Here is a 10,095-nt window from a genome sequence, read left to right as displayed (position 1 = left end):
AATTCTATTCCATAATGTGAAACAAACGCGCCCTAACTATTTTTTGAGTTTAAAACAAATTTTACTAGCTATTTAGTAAAGAACTAAAGATTCTGAAATAATACTATTGTTTTGAATAGAAACTAATGATGCTTAATAAATAATACCATTAGTAAAAAGTATAACTAACCCAGTCAACGATATTATCGTCCAAGAATTGAGCTTTATCAATGGGACGACGTCCGGTGATCAATTCGAGAAGCTTGACACCAAAGGAAAAAACGTCTGATTTCTCAGTTAACTTCCCAGTAAGAGCATACTCAGGAGCCAAATAAAAACACGGTTCCGGTTTTCGGGAATTACCGGGTACAAATCGGGCCCGGTTATGAGTACAGTTTTTGGTAATGAAATACATATCCTATTCGTACCATAAAAGTATGAGTTCAGGTATTACCGGGTACAAATCGGGCCCAGTTCTGACCTTTTTATAGGACGAAATTACAAGTTGAATCCTCGTAATGGGCCGAATGTTAGATTGAATGTGCCAAGGTAGGTTAATAAGAAAACGCATAAAAAACACGGGCCATAATAATGTATTAGAAGATGTTTCTAGAAGGAAGGTAAGTTCTGGAGGAGTCTGGTTTGGGTTTGAAAATTCTAATTCTCACATAATAATAATAATAATAATAATAATAATAATAATAATATGAATATATAAACCCCTTTCTCACGCCCCTGTTCGTTTACCAGTCCACTTCATACAATACAACACGCCTTTACCTTACAACAATACCGGATTCATAATAATAATAATTATTATTATTGTATTATATTATTGTAGATATAGATAGATTCAATTCTATGCAATTACTAGTCATTTCTAATCTTCTAGAGTTAGTAGGTTTTGTGGCTGAGTGTTTTCAGAATAGAGATCCGGTTTCGTTTTGAATTTTGAATGTTGTTAGCTAGGGCTAATTGGACTAGTGTGTTTGTTTTATTTATTATTATTATTATTATTATTATTATTATTATTATTTTATATAAAGTTACCTTAATGTAGTTTCATTTTCATTATGAAATTAGCAAAAGGAATTATTATTATGATATTATATTATACGATTATACGCTTTATATGTAAATGAGCCTAGTCAAGTCCGAGCTCCCAGCTCCATTAGGCTCGAGCTCGCCTCGTTTTGAGGTACCTGAGCTCGAGCTCATTTTTTAAAGCTCAGCTCGTGAGTTGTCTTTACAAGCTTGGCTTGTTTTGAGGTACCTGAGCTCGAGCACATTTTATTAAGCTCAGCTCGTGAGTTGCCTTTTCAAGCTTGGCTTTTTTTGAGGTACCTGAGCTTTAGCTCTTTTTTTCAAGCTTGGGCTCGGCTCGTGAGTTGTTTCTTCAAGCTCGGGATTGGCTCATGAGCTGTTTTTTCAAGCTCAGGCTTGCTCGTTTAGTATTTATTAATTAATTTCTATACGCGTCTAATTATTTTTTTATATATTTTGAGAAAAAGTTTTAAAGGAGCCTAAGCTTGGCTCAACCTCTGGTGTGCAATGTGAAATTAATACGTAAGAAGTGCAAAAGTGAAGTGGTAAAACTTAAAAATGCACGAGGCTCGTTAAGGCTCGGGTACGCGACGATCCTAAATGAGCTTCCCGTACGAGGCTTGAGCTCGGGCTCAATAACTAAACGAGCTTTATTTGAGGCCCGGGCTTGAAAAAGCTCGGCTCATTTTGTGTTTTAATCGGTCCAAGCTCGAGTAGCTCGCGGGAGGTTTGTTTGCACCCCTAATTTGATTGCATGTTTTTATATTGATTGTTTTCCAAGGATTACAGCTTACTACTTCGAACATATGAACTTTGTTTATAATAGGCTACATGCTAGTTTTCATCACTGAAATCTGTTTGTTGAGTTTATAGCTTGTAGTTCAATAATTTATAATATAAAAGCTAGGTATTTGGGCATCTAATGTTGCTTTTATACTATGAATTGCTGGCTGTTTTTGTGTAGAAAGTTTGAATTTTATTATATATTTAGTTTAGATGTGCTATATAGATGAATAAAGACGCGTTTAATGCCATCTGAATACCTTACAATGGACTGGGTTTTTCATGTGACGTGAACTTATTTCATGTGATTTAGGTTGATTTTTTGCTAGGAAGGATAACTTTATTTATCAAACAAGCTACACTACTAATACTAAGCAAAGATGAGCGTTGTCGGATTTGATCTTGGAAATGAGAGTTGTGTTGTGGCAGTTGCCAGACAAAGGGGAATTGATGTCGTTCTTAATGACGAGTCAAAGCGTGAGACTCCTGCTCTTGTGTGTTTTGGTGACAAACAACGGTTCCTTGGATCCGCTGGTGCTGCTTCCAGCATGATGAACCCAAAGAACACCATCTCCCAGATCAAGCGTTTAATAGGCCGACCGTTTTCGGATCCTGAACTGCAACAAGATCTTAAAGCGTTGCCTTTTTCTGTTACCGAGGGACCCGATGGTTTCCCATTGATCAATGCTCAGTATCTTGGGGAAACGAAGACATTTACACCGACTCAAGTTATGGGTATGGTGTTTTCAAACATGAAGACGATAGCAGAGAAGAATTTGAATTCAGCAGTTGTGGATTGCTGCATTGGGATACCTATTTATTTCACTGATCTTCAAAGAAGGGCTGTTATGGATGCGGCTACTATAGCTGGCTTGCATCCTTTACGGTTGATGCATGAAACAACTGCAACTGCTTTAGCTTATGGAATATACAAGACTGACTTGCCTGAAAACGAGCAACTGAATGTAACATTTGTCGACATTGGGCATGCTAGCATGCAGGTTTGCATTGCAGGCTTCAAGAAAGGCCAGTTGAAGATATTGGCTCATTCTTTTGACCGGTGCCTCGGAGGTAGGGATTTTGATGAGGTTTTGTTCCAATACTTTGCTGAAAAATTCAAAGCAGAGTATAAAATTGATGTCTACCAGAACGCAAGGGCTTGCTTAAGGCTTCGAGCTGCATGCGAAAAGCTAAAGAAGGTACTCAGTGCAAATCCAGAGGGGCCTATGAACATAGAATGCTTGATGGATGACAAGGATGTTAGAGGTTTCATAAAGAGAGATGAGTTTGAACAAATTAGCGCCCTGATATTGGAGCGTGTGAAGAAGCCTCTTGAGAAGGCTCTTGCAGAGGCTCAACTTACAGTTGACAATATTTATGCTGTTGAGGTTGTTGGCTCGGGTTCTAGGGTGCCAGCTGTCATCAAGATTTTGACAGAGTTCTTTGGGAAAGAGCCGAGGCGTACAATGAATGCAAGTGAGTGTGTTTCCAAAGGCTGTGCTTTGCAGTGTGCTATTCTTAGTCCAACTTTCAAAGTCAGAGAGTTTCAGGTACAATTCAGTCTTCTTTTTATTTTAATTTTTATATATTTAATCTATAAAACTTAACTAGGGTTTCTTTCGGTTTTGAAGGTTCAAGAAAGCTTTCCCTTTTCAATTGCTTTAACATGGAAAGGAACCGCTCAAGATTCTCAGAATGGAAATGTTGAGAATCAACAAAGCAGTATCGTTTTTCCAAAGGGAAATCAAATTCCCAGCTTTGACTTTCTATAGAGCTGGCACATTTTCAGTAGACGTACAATATGCTGATGTCAGTGAATTACAGGCACCAGCAAAGATCAGTACTTACACGGTATAACCTATGCTCACAGATTCAAGAATTCTTTTAATTCCTTGTCAAATTGTTAAGGATGTGTTCATTTCTTATACTTTTATGTTATTTTTCATGCAGATTGGTCCCTTCCAAGCAACAAAAGGTGAAAAGGCCAAGGTGAAGGTGAAGGCCCGTTTGAATTTGCATGGGATTGTCTCTGTGGAGTCTGCACAGGTAAACTTTTGTGGCATTGTTGGTTCTTAGTGTCTACTAATAATATTAACATGTCTCTAATTGTTTATTTTTAATATTTTCGTTCCAGCTTATTGAAGAAGAGGAAGTTGAAGTTCCAGTGACGAATGAACCATCAAAGATGGATGTGGATAAGGCTCAAGCTGAGGTGGCATCTACCAATGGAAATGATGTAAATATGCAGGATGTCTCTGTGACCGAGAATGGCGGTCAAGAAACAGGAGATGCTCCTGTCCAGATGGAGACTGATGCTAAGGTTAGTAGAACTTTTCATATCTTCATATCTCATTTTGATGCGATATGACAGTCAATATATGGGATTTGTTTAGATGCAAAACAGAAGATAATCTTTTATTTTGTAATTTGTTGTCTAGGTTGAAGCTCCAAACAAGAAGGTCAAAAAAACCAATGTAACCGTTTCTGAATTGGTTTATGGGGCAATGCTACCTGCAGACGTGCAGAAAGCAGTTGAAAAAGAGTTTGAAATGGCGTTGCAAGACCGTGTTATGGAAGAAACTAAGGATAAAAAGAATGCTGTTGAAGCCTATGTCTATGACATGAGGAACAAGGTATATTCTTATTTACTTTCAAATATTCTTAATTAATATACTTAATAGTATACACTCACAATCTCCCTTGTTTTGTCTTCCAGCTGCATGATAAATTGTACGAGTTTGTTACGGATTCAGAGAGAGAATTACTTATCACTAAGCTTCAAGAAACAGAAGATTGGTTGTATGAAGATGGTGAAGATGAAACCAAATGTGTATACATCGCCAAACTTGATGAGCTAAAGAAGGTATGCTTTCTCCACTAGATCTTTTACGTATATACTCGTTTTCAATACTTAAATTGCACATTTAACACTTTTTTAACTATTAATCATTGCATTGCAGCAAGGTGACCCCATTGAACATCGATACAAAGAGCACTCAGAAAGAGGATCCTTTGTTGATCAATTGGTCAATCATGTTAACTGGTTCAAACAGGCTGCTGCATCTAATGATGCTAAGTATGATCACATTGATTTGTGTGAGAAACAGAAGGTATTAACACAATAACAATTTATATTTTTTCAACATTTTTTATCGCTTTAATAACTTGTGAACCCTATTTCAGGTCTTGAATGAGTGCTCAGAAGCAGAAAATTGGTTGAGGGAGAAAAAACAACAGCAGGACTCACTTCCAAAGCATGCTGATCCAGTTCTTCTGTCATCTGATATCAGAAAGAAACTAGAAACCGTTGATAGGTATCTTCGCAACCTAAAACATATATTTATTAGTGGCAACAGGCATGGAGACATTATATACTTGTGGTGTTCCAAAACAAAAACATAACATGTTTCTATAGTTTAATATCCAATAACCCTAACTCCTATCTTATTTTTAATGCTTCTTGCAAATCATCATTTTTTAATGGTCTCTTGATCTAGTTAAACAGCGTACTTAAATAAAATTGATTAGGACTGTAAACAAAATGAACTCTAGTGAACCATTCGGTGAGAAGTTCAGACATGAACATAATTTTTGTTCATTTAGTTAAACGAATGCACCTAAACACCTGCTGTGGTTGTTCATTGATGTTCGTGAAAGTTTGTTTACGTTCATTTAGTTTACATGTGTTTAAGTTTGTTCGTGTAGGTTCGCTAGTATATTCATTTAACTTTTTAGGTCCATTACAACTTGGTCTACTTTTAGTAACTTTTTAAGTCCAGTTCATTGTTGTTTGTCCATCCATCTATGTTCACTTATGTTCGTTTGTGAACCGTTCGTTTATAGAAGCAAACATGAATATATCCATCTATGCTCGCTTAGGTTCGTTTGTGAACTATTCGTTTATAGAACATTAGCAAACAAGAACATGTCCATCTATGTTCGTTTGTGAACTGTTCGTTTATAGAAAATAAGTGAACACGAACATGTCCATTTTGTTCGGTTAAACGTAAATGAACGAACACAAATGCGCCCTTCTTGTGTTCGCTCGGTTCATTTACAAGTCTAAACTTCCTAATGAGATACGTAATGGCTCATGACTTGTTTGGTTCGGCCCGCCATTTCTTTCTCTTAGTACCTGTTGAATTATACAACCTCTTGTTATTAACGATGCCTTATGTTTCTGGTGTACAGGGTGTGCAGACCGATAATGTCAAAACCAAAGCCAAAGCCTGCTGTTCCCGAGAAGCCAGCCTCACCTCCACCATCAACCGCGCCAGCTCAGGACGTTGAGCCTGCAGAGAACGGGAGTCCAAACCCAAATGCAGAGAGCAATGGAAAAGCCGATGAGCCAGCAGTAGCCATGGAAACCGAGAAGCCTGAGGCTGCTGCTTAAGAGTCAAGGTCTGCGCCTTCTGATGATTTTATGTTTTTTTTTTCCTTTTAGTATTTATTTCCCAAGGACCGGGTAGTTGTTTTGTTTGTATAAGCATGAGTATAAATTTGTTGTCGGGCATTGAAGTGGGTGATTGCTCTCTGATCTATTCTGTTAGATTTATCGTCTTTTGGTTTAAAAGTATACGTCTAAGGTTTTAGGTCTATGTATTCGAGGGTTTTTTTTTACGTTTTTCAATTGAGAACTGCAGTGGCTCATTTTATGCATACCATTTAACTTGACCGCAGTCAGGACATCATAATCAACAAACATGCCAGAACTACTGCATTTTGTTGATGCAACTTGTTCAAAAAGCTCGCGGCTTGTAGCTCGCTCGATAAAAGCTCGAATAAAACTAACAAAAAAAACAAGTTTGTCTAAGTTCAACTTGGCTCGTTGTCTCGATCTTAGGCTTGAGCCTAGGCAAGCTGTCTTGTTTAATTTTGATCTTCGGCCTGGCGTTGGTTTGGAAACGTAATTTGGTAACCTTTTTAGGCGCTGTTGGTTTGGAACAATGTGGTAACATTTGGATGTTTTAGGCTGAATCTTGTCAAAGCCCCTTGGTATCATCTGGGCATTGCCTAGATGAGTGCCTTTACGCCTTTGACAAAAATGATATTATACATATAGTTGTAAAATGCACACATTGGTGCACGTTTCCATTCATTTTAATCATAGATCGATGTGAAACTGAGTAATAATATAGATAGATTTAAAGTGTGCATTTTAATCATTGATGTGAGGGTTTTAAATTTCACACTTTAACAATTACATAGATGGTATTTTATTACATATATTATTAAAGTTAACCTTTTGATTGTATATCCTAGTAACAAATAAATAAATAAATCTAAACTTGGAATAAAAGTAGATTCAAAGGCACATTCGAATAATAAAAGTAGATTCAAAGGTTTTAAATTTTACTACAAATTGAGCATCTTCTTTTCTTTTCATTCGCAATTCCCTTAATTTGTTTCATACCTTTAAGCATATACCTGAAGGTGAAACAAGACTCTCCAACTACTCCACGCAGCCAACCGTATAGTTGGAAAGTGAAATGTTGAGCTCTTTACACAATTTTTTCCTCGGGTCGTAGATTATAAGATTCGATGAGCGGCTCTTCATGAGAATTCTTCCACTACCCAAAATACAAAGTGGTCTCTTCATTGGCAATTTAAATGAATACATTTTAGACCATTTATTACACAAAGGCATCCATTCATTCAAATAAAGAACAAACTACTTGCGCATTTATTAAAATATTTAAAAACACAAGCGAACCTACATGAACTTACATAAATAGACGTTCACAAACATAAATGAACGAACAAAACGTGTGTTCATGTTTGTGCGTTTAATTGAATGAAGGAAAACTTATTGTTCACGTCTGTTCGTTTATTAAAGAAACGAACTTACGTCGAATGGTTCACGAACGTTTAATTCGTTTACGGGTCTATAGTGAGAGATGTTTTGTTTTTTCGACTTACTGTAAACAGGTTATAAACTATATTTTAATTTATAGTTAGCTAGCAGAATCTATTATCGTTAGCTACTTATATGATATGCTTAACTTTTGTTTTTATATAAATAATTGCATATTTCTTATATTTACCCAATATGTTACTGAAAGCAAGACCCACTTATAGAAACGGAATGGGATGAGACCCAACTAGTTAGATAGGCTACCAAACAACATCCTAGTTAGATAGGCCCAACTCAATGGTTGCACCCGTGGCCACAGTCATAGTCACATGAACCGAATATTTTAAATGAAACAATCAAAAGAAGATTAAAAAAAAAATAGTTACAATTATCAAATAATCTACTATATTTTAAATGAAATCAATTCATTGGAATAAACATTAAATCTTGAAACGTACATCATCGAGTCTAATATATCTTAGTGGAATTTATACAAGATCAACTTGTGGTTAATTGATGTTGCATCATAAGACTCTAAAAAACACTATAACTGATTAGGTCACGGTCAGAGAAATCTCACATTTATTTTGGCATTGCCTAGCTTGTTCGTTTGGAAACTCAAAGGTGAGTTCATGACCCCCTTTTTACGCTTTTAATGTTTTATAAAACTCGAGGGAGAAACATACTCATACTTGTTTTTATACGGAAGTACAAGAAACAAACTCATGTTTTTATACGGTCGTATAAGAAACGCACTCATACTCGTTTCTATATGGAAGTATATGAAACACACTCCGACTCGCTTTTATGGAAACCATGCTTATAAGAAATATTTTGGTAGCTACCTCGCTATACATCATCATCATCATCATCATCGTACTCAGTATATCCCACCAATAGCAATGCTATGGTAGGGTCTGAGGAGGGTAAGATGTAGACAGCCTTACCCCTATCCCATAGGGATAGAGAGGCTGCTTCCGGTGAGACCCCCGGCTCGATAGTAGTTTTGGTGCATGGGCCCTTGTCTTTCGGCTATCGAATTAAGGCACATAACACTCAATCATCGGGACACCGGCTGATTGGTGCATGTGCCCTTGTCTTTCGGCTATCAACGCCACCACATGATGCCTGATTAACCTTCCGCCACTTTTAACGTTATTTTCACGTGATTAGTAAAATAACGTCAAAATTAGTGCAATTTTACTTTTGCCCACCCAAGGGTTCACACATATATACATTATATGCGCGCACCGCAAGCAGGGCGTAGCTACCTCGCTATACGTTAATAACAAAAGAAAACAGACTTTATGTAAGCATGGGTTGTTTCGCTAAGACCCTATATTGTTATATAACCATTAACTATCTTAGGCCATTGGAAATATCGATAGTACTGTTGGGCCCGACAAGCCCAGTTCACCGTTGGTCGCTCCAAATATCAAGATATACTACACATGCGCGTACGACAATGTTTGGCAAAAGATAGATTGTTTCGTAAGGCAAAACCATTAAGATATCCGCTTTGAGAATGTATAGTAAAATAACGTTTTTGACAAAACATACTTTTTAAACTTTTGAAAAGTTGGTTGGCATTTTGAAATTTAAGAAGAGTAACACCCAAATCTGTCTAGATAGCCACTTTTTTTTCCAACCCCTTTGATTTTATGAAAAATAACAATCTTGTAAGATCGATCTCAACAAATGAATTTAGAATTAAGTGGACGGAGTTAAAACTACGAAAAACTTTTTAAGCTATGTGAGTTCAAACTCGACTCAAAATCTAATAGAGACAGAAACCGAAATGCAACATATGAAGTTTGCGGATAGAGTTGGGTTAGGCATGCATGTATTAGGCCTTGCACTAACAACATTTCAACCATTAGGTTGGTGAGGCAATGCAGAAGCGATGATTTTTTGAAGGTCAAAACACAAGACTTTTGGCTTGCAGAAAGGCAACATCGATCGAGGATGGTCGGTTTAGTTCTAGTAGCAGAACCACAATCCACAACCACCCCAACTTTTAGGCAAACCTTAATTCTATCCCTAAGAAAAAATAAGATAACCCAATAGACATTCAAACTTAAAAACAAATAACAAATAAATGAATACCAAATAATAATAAATAAATAAATAAATCTAAACTTGGAATAAAAATAAATTCAAAGGCACATTCGAATAAAAGTAGATTCAAAGGTTTTAAATTTTACTACAAATTAAGCATCTTCTTTTCTTTTCATTCTTAATTCCCTTAATTTGTTTCATACCTTTAAGCATATATCTGTAGGTGGAATAAGACTCTCCAAGTACTCCACACAGCAGACCTTATAGTAGGAAAGTGGAATGTTGAGCTCTTTACACAATTTTTTCTTCGGGTCGTAGATTATAAGATTCGATGAGCGGCTTTTCATGAGAATTCTTCCACCGCCCAAAATACAAAG

At 36.5% G+C, this 10,095-nt stretch overlaps 1 pseudogene across 1 annotated transcript; it reads left to right on the top strand.

Annotated features, from left to right (window-relative positions):
* The first annotated feature begins 2,186 nt into the window (after nucleotides 1-2,186).
* Nucleotides 2,187-6,287, top strand: LOC143540224 (heat shock 70 kDa protein 15-like; annotated as a pseudogene). Its single transcript, XR_013136564.1, has 9 exons — nucleotides 2,187-3,356; nucleotides 3,438-3,657; nucleotides 3,757-3,852; nucleotides 3,941-4,126; nucleotides 4,245-4,439; nucleotides 4,523-4,669; nucleotides 4,767-4,916; nucleotides 4,990-5,120; nucleotides 5,998-6,287. The product of XR_013136564.1 is annotated as a heat shock 70 kDa protein 15-like (transcript).
* The last annotated feature ends 3,808 nt before the right edge of the window (nucleotides 6,288-10,095 follow it).

Source organism: Bidens hawaiensis, unplaced genomic scaffold (assembly GCF_021521415.1).
Source record: "Bidens hawaiensis isolate Kalapana, Puna unplaced genomic scaffold, B.hawaiensis_p1.1 tig00012182_1, whole genome shotgun sequence".
NCBI lineage: Eukaryota > Viridiplantae > Streptophyta > Magnoliopsida > Asterales > Asteraceae > Bidens > Bidens hawaiensis.
The sequence above is the reverse complement of the archived record's forward strand: the minus strand, read 5'-3'. Positions and strand labels throughout refer to the sequence as shown.